Below are 7,714 nucleotides of genomic sequence, written 5' to 3' on the forward strand. Positions count from 1 at the left end.
GGTCAGTCCTAATAATACTATCTACTATCAGGATACGTAATGTTCATTGCAGTTTGGACATTTTTTCCATACTGGTTCCTACTTTTTGATCAGGGTGTCTGTCTCACGGACTAAAACTGGGAGCTGGTTCCACAGGAGAGGAGCCTGATAATTAAAGGATCTGCCTCCCATTCTACTTCTAGAGACTCTAGGAACCACCAGTAAACCTGCAGTCTGAAAACAAAGTGCTCTGTTAGGAACATATGGACCAATCAGATCTCTGATGTATGATGGAGCTAGATCATTAAGGGGTTTATATGTGAGGAGGAGAATTTTAAATTCTATTCTGGATTTAACAGGGAGCCATTGAAGGGAAGCTAAAATAGTAGAAATATGATCTATCTTTTTAATTTTCATCAGAACTCTTGCTGCAGCATTTTGAATCAGCTGAAGGCTTTTAACTGCATTTTGTGGACATCCTGATAGTAAAGAATTACAATAGTCCAGCCTTGAAGTAACAAATACATTAACTAGTTTTTCTGCATCACTCCTGGACAGGATATTTCTAATTTTGCCAATATTTCAGAGGTGAAAGAGGGGAACTATAGAAACCTGTTTAATATGGGATTTCAATGACACGTCCTGGTCAAAAATAACTCTAAGGTTTTTTTTTAACTTTAATACCAGAGGAGTACAATTTAATGCCATCCACATTAATTGATTGACATATGAAGTTTTTTTTCAAAGGCTCAGACAAGACAACTTTTGTCCTGTCTGAATTTAAAGGTAGATAATTTAAAGTCATCCAGGTTTTTATGTCATGTTAAACATGCCTGTATTCTGTCTAACTGGTTGGATTCTACAGGACATATGGATAAATAAAGCTGAGTATCATCAGCAAAACAGTGGAAATGTATGCATTTAATTTATAAATTTATTAAACATTCATACTCACATACTTGCAACAAGGTAAAAAGACAGTGGAGGTAAAGAGGATTTGCACTTAAAAGTGAGATTGGTGAATCTGAAAAAAACAAACAAACAAGGTAAATGCATGTAGTTAAAGGTTGCAACTAAAAACAAGGAATAGACAACAAAGAGACATTTTTGCCATTAGTTGACATGACAAGTGGAAGAATAGTTATGCAAAAGGCAACTTTCACAGCACTTTGCTGAACTGATGGTAGAGGACTTGAATCCATTAAAACATGTTTTTCAATACATCAAAGGTATTGTAGAAAAAGACAAAAGCTTTAAAAGAAATGACCCGGAAAATCTTGGACCAGAAATCTTCTGTGATGCAGATTGGGCATCATATGCTACTGATAGATGGAGCACAACAGCGTATTGTGTTAGTTTAAGTAATGAAAGCTGTTTGATCTCGTGGAAGACAAAGAAACATTCTACAGTGGCATTATTGATCTGTTAGGCAGAGTATATTAGCATCAGCTAAACAGAAATGTATCTACTTGAAACAACTTCTCAGAGGTACAGTTACCAGTATGCACAAACAAGTGTATGAAGACAAATAAGGTACTATTGCACTTGCTAAGAACCCAGTTGACAGGCAAGGATGCAAACATATTGATATTAAGTGCCCTTTAGTTTAGAGAATTTGTGTCCTACTGAGCAAATTCTGTATGTTTTCCAAGATAGCTCTGTGAGTTATTAGCGAGTAAGGGCGTTAAGCTTTACTGCTAGGGATGCTCTTACTCAACTGTGTCACAATACTGCCACCTGCTGTTGTGTTATGTATGCTGCTTCTGATGTGCACAGGTATGACAACAATACGTCACGTCCCGCATTGAAGAGCCTGGTGTTATAAAATGGTTGAAGTAGAGAAAGTCAGCGGTCCTTGAGCAGCCCTGAGTTCAGTAACCAATATGGCTGCCATGTATATAAACATCGTAAAACCTATTTACTATCACTTCTGAGGTTTTCTATCTCATTTAACCTGAAGCATACATAGTGCTTTACAACATCTGTTTGTGGACATGATCTTATAGTGTAGAGCATAAAATGAAGATAAATACATTGGTATTGTTTTGTATTGCAAACCATTGCACCATAATAATTAGCAGATCCCACACGCTCATTCAGCTGCGATTTCTTTCCCAGATCCAAGCACCGAATCGAACACAACATAAGGTCCTGTCCACGCTAACATGGATACTTTGTATGGCAAACATTTTCTACTGTGCTTGTAATTCCTGTCCCTAGAGAAAGAGAAATAGTTTTTATTTAAATACTTTCACAAGTAGCGATTTTAAAAACTCATTTTGTGGTGTTCTCCAGCAATGTGCAGTCATGGTAGAAAGAGCTTACCCTGCCTTCCCTAGGTTATTTACAAATACAAGTTTTTAACAGTAGCATTGATTTACCCATTTTATTTTGGAAAACTACAATACTTTTTTCCACTTTAAACCAGAATGCTAAAGGTATACATAACTGAGTAGAAATAACTTTGGTCATGCAGGTGGCCTAATTCTTTATACGACAGTCAGACTGCAGGTAGTCAAAGTTCTGCTCTGTGTTTGCAGTTTGTTCTAACCTATGGATTTGTTTGAACAAGAGGCAAGTGCTAATGTACAGTTAAAATGTATGTGGAAAGGCAGTCTTTTACCCTGCCCTTCATGCTGATTAGTTAAAAAGTGGACTCACTAGCAAGAGGATGTAAATCCAGGGGCTTAAGTTATTTTCTCAATTCCGATTTCAGATTGTTCTGTGTGACTAAAAACCTGTGCGCTGGTGTATACTGACAGCAATGGTTTTGGTGAAATGTTGCTGAATGGTCAAATTGCTTCACGTAATGGCTTTAATTCCCAGTCACTATAACTGATATGAAGAGAATATTTATGTACATAACATCAGCTAAGAAAAAGATGTGTTTAATACTTATATTTCTATTTATATGGAGCACTGCAAACTATGATTATATTGGCTTTATGTCTCTGCATTTTTCTCCTTGTTTGTTTTATTTTGAAATGTAGCAGTGGTTGTTGGGGGCTGTTAGGGAACACAATCATTTTGATATTGTTTGATGTCATTAGTTTTGACCATGCAGGTAAATCTAAAAAAAACAATTAGAATATCCTAAAAATGCTTAATATTTTTAACACTCTAGAAAGTGAAAGTTTATTCCGATTCATTAAGCATAGAATGAAATATTTCAAGCTTTTATGTAACTTTGAAAATTATGGCTTACAGATAATGAAAACCTGAAATCTAGTGTCTTAGAAAATTAGAATAAGACAAGTTTAATGAAAAAAAATATTTTAAACATAAATGTCAGGCTTATGAAAAGTATGTTTATCTCTTTGCATTCATTACTGGGTTTGGGCTCCTTTTTCATTAATTACTGCACATCAATGTAGTGTGGCATGGAGGCAATCAGCCTCTGGTTCTGCTGATGTGTAATGGAAGACTTAATAGCAGCCTTAAAGGTCATCTGCATTGTTGACTCTGGTGTCTGTCATATTCCTCTTGATAATACCCCATAGATTCTCTGTGGAGTTCAGGTCAGGCTGTTATAATCCTTGGGTGTTTGGGTTTTGGTATTTATTTGTGTCTGTGTTTTCATCATTTCCTTTATGTTTATGTTCTATAGGTCTTACCAAATTCAGTTAATTTCTCTGTGTTCATTATTGTTTTTGAAATATTTTCATGTTAGTTACAAAGAAACTACAAACAATGGGGAACAGGCAAACAGTGATCTAAAAATAATATTCAATTGTACAGGAGAACAGAACACTAGAATAAACTAACAAACTAAACATGAAGAAATTCAATTCAATTCAATTCAAAAATACTTTAATTAAATTAACTTATAAGACGGCACTTTTCTAACAATAATGAGCACAGTTAAATTAACAAAATAAGGCAAGACCTTAAGAACATAAAGACAAGATCACACACAAAAACAAAAGAAAACCAAAAAGTAGTGGTTCCTGACAGTTTTTATCTCTTGGTTAGTAGTTTATCTGTGCTTTAGTTCAGCTGTCTTTATGTCAATTAGTTTCCCTCCCTCAGCTTCCCTGCGTTCATTCTGCCAAAGCTGTTCCACATCTCCACTGATTAGCTCTTTTGGTTCCTCCGTCATTTTCCACCGCTGCCTCAGTATTTAAGCTCCTGGTTTTTCATTGTTCATTGCTGGATTACATTAGACTACTCATTACCTTGCCCGTTACTCTGTGTGTGCTCCATGTCCTGTTTGCTCCAATCAAGGACTCGGATGTTTTTGGTTTTATTATTAAATATCCTTCCCTATGCTCATCCCGAGTTCCTGTCTGCATTTTGGTTCAAACTACAACCTACAAACATGAAGAAGGCCAAATTGTAGCCAGTTGAGCACAGTACACCATGATCATTGAACCAGCTTTTGGTATCTTTGGCAGTATGGTCAGGTACCAGGTCCTGCTGGAAAATGAAATCAGCATCTCCATAAAGCTTGTCAGCAGAAGGAAGTATGAAGTCCTCTAAAATTTCCTGGTAGATGGCTCCATTGGCTGTGGACTCAGAAAACACCGTGGACCAACACCAGCAGATGTCATGGCACCCCAAATCATCACTGACTGTGGAAACGTCACACTATACTTGAAACAACGTGGATTCTGTGCCTTTCCACTCTTCCTCCAGACTCTGGGACCTTGATTTCCAATTGAAATGCAAACTTTACTTTATCTGTAAAGAGGACTTTGTTCCAGTTGTTCTTGCGTCTGCTTGCCCGAAAAGACCAGCGACCATTAGCTGTGGTTTTTGACCCCCACACTGGACTAAAGAGAGGTTCTCTCTCAGCTATTTCAACATCGGATGAAATATGAAACATTCTCGTCCGTTTTGCAGGTCGAGGAGAGCTTTCATCTTCATCCTCCCTCTCCTCTATTGAGACTGTTTCAGGGCTATTGTTAAGGTTGCGGGATTGCAAGACTTAACACAGCCCAGTCGTTGTGGGTGAGACTACAGAGAGCCAATGATCCATTAAATACCTCGTCTTGATCCAATTGATACAGGCAGAGCTCTCCTATTTCATACATTGCTGGTAGACTGTCACTGGGGTTTCGCACAGAACTGACATACCTCTTTGCTGACCCGAGGTCTGATTTTCAGCCGTGGTTGCTGAAGTTTGATCATCATCATATGTAAAGTATGTTATGATGGGAATTCTGATAGGTATCTCAGATGAGGAAGTAGATGATATAGATGATGTAGTTGCTTGTTCATCATCTTGGCACGCGTTTCGTTTCTCCTCCACTTGATCATTAACTCTCTTAACTCTAACCATTGCTGAAAGGATGTTCTTTTCCAACGAATGCTGCATGTAAAGTGCAGAGTTTTATGCCAGTATTTAAAACAAACACTAAAGCACGCCCCATTGTTTTCATTGGGTTATTCAAGGTTTAACGAGGCTTACAAACACACCCCTCTATTTTAATTGGTGCTGAAGCCATACAGTTTCTGATAATACCATATTTGTCTTGTTCTATTTATATCATACACACCCCTGTGTTTTAATTGGTTCATTTAAGGCCTTCCCCATAACACCCTTAAACACACCCCTGTATTTTAATTGGCTCAAATAAGGTATCACCCCTAATGACGACATCCAATCAACATGCACGTTTACGCCCTTGGTTACACCCATACTGCCTTCTGTCCAGGCTGGTATTCAGGTGCAGGCCCATGTTTCCGATCAGCGAAACGTTTGTTTTGGTCAGCAGTGCGGTGCAAGGTCTGAATAGCAGAGTTCCAGATGGATCTGCAGCGGTGGACATGTTGGTGGACTGATGAAACCGTGATATCCTTTTCGTTGGCAGCAAACAGGGGTGGCTGATAACCAAGGGAAGCTTCAAAAGGTGAACGTCCAGTAGCTGAAGAAAGGTGTGAATTGAATGCATACTCAACCCAAGGTAGGTATGAGCACCAATCTGAGGGGTTTGTGGATGTGAATTCATCGTAAGGTGGACTCCAGCTGCTGATTTAATCTTTCGGTTTGACCATTAGACTGAGGGTGATAACCTGAGGTCAAAGAAACCTTAGCTCCTAGAGCTAAACAAAACTGTTTCCACACCTGCGAGATGAACTGTGGGCCTCGGTCGGATAGGATGTCCTGAGGGATACCATGAAGTCTGTAGGGCTGAGGGAAGCTTCCTGAGGGGAATGAGATGACACGCCTTAGAAAAACAGTCCACAATTGTGAGAACTGTTGTCATACCTGAGGAAAAGGAAAGTCCAGTAACAAAATCCAATACTATGTGAGACCAATGTCGATTTGGGCTGCTGAGGGGTTGGAGAAGACCTGCGGGTGACTGGTTACTGGACTTATTTTTGGCACAAATTGCACAAGCCTGCACAAACTCTTTCTTTATGCATGCTTATCGTAATCATCAGTGGCAAACTTTCTGGAGAGGGCATCTGGCTTAGTATTCTTAGATCTGGGTCTGAAAGAAATGCATAAGTCAAAACGAGAGAAAAACAAAAACCACCGAGACTGGCGTGGGTTAAGTCTTTAGCTGACTGTAGGTAGGCCAAGTTCTTATGATCAGTCCAGACTTGAATGGGATGCTCAGCCCCCTCAAGCCAGTGGCGCCACTCTTCAAGAGCCAGTTTTATGCCCAGCAATTCTCTGTCCCCCACGTCATAGGTCCTTTCTGTGTTACTGAACCTATGGGAGAAAAAAGCACAAGGATGAAGTCTCCCATCCTCTGAGTTTTGAGACAACACCGCTCCGACTCCAATGTCAGAGGCATCGACCTCCAGGATGAACTGTCTTGATGAATCCAGATGGACTAAGATGGGGGCTTGGGAGAACCTTTCTTTGAGGGTTTGGAAAGCTGCTTCGGCTTCAGATGACCAGGAAAATGAGGACTTAGAGGACGTTAGTGCAGTCAGAGGTGCAGCAATGAGACTATAATCCTTAATGAAATGTCTGTAAAAATGTGCAAAACCCAAAAAGCGCTGTACTGATTTGCGAGAGTCAGGCACCGGCCATTCCTGTACTGCCTTAATTTTCTCTGGATCTGAACGTACCTGTCCATCCTCAAGGATGTAGCCCAGAAATGTGATGGAAGACTGATGAAACTCACACTTCTCAGCTTTAACAAACAAGCGGTTCTCCAACAAGCGCTGCAGTACTTGGTGAACGTGCCTGCGGTGCTCCTGAACATCCTTTGAGTACATCAATATGTCGTCCAAGTATACAAAAACAAAAATGTTCAAAACGCCTCTAATCACGTCGTTGATTAGAGCCTGGAACACAGCAGGAGCATTACATAGTCCAAAGGGCATAACCAAGTATTCAAAATGGCCTAACGGTGTCTTGAAAGCCCTCTTCCACTCATCCCCCTGACGGATCCTGACCAGATGGTAAGCATTATAAGGATCTAACTTAGAAAATATAGTGGCACCATAAACTGAGGTGAGGAGAGGAAGTGGGTACTTATTCTTAATGGTGATTTGATTCTAGAATTGCGCCGCTCAAGGTGGCAGCAGGTTGGAGTAGCTCTGTTACTTTTGATTCTGATTTATTCTTTTTTGGGAACTATTCCTCTTGTGGTGGATACAGTTGATTTTTTTTGTATGACTGTCCACTCCAGTGTCGGATGCTGTGCAGCTTGGAGGATTTTTCTTAATACTTTCTATTTTTGGACATTTGTTATGATGCATTGCCATGGCAACGGGGTTGTTTCTTACAACCGGGAGCAGCTGATTAATATCTCAAAAGCTCAAATAATACTTC

The sequence above is a fragment of the Girardinichthys multiradiatus genome, chromosome 17 (genome assembly GCF_021462225.1).
Source record: "Girardinichthys multiradiatus isolate DD_20200921_A chromosome 17, DD_fGirMul_XY1, whole genome shotgun sequence".
In the NCBI taxonomy this organism is placed as follows: Eukaryota; Metazoa; Chordata; class Actinopteri; order Cyprinodontiformes; family Goodeidae; genus Girardinichthys; species Girardinichthys multiradiatus.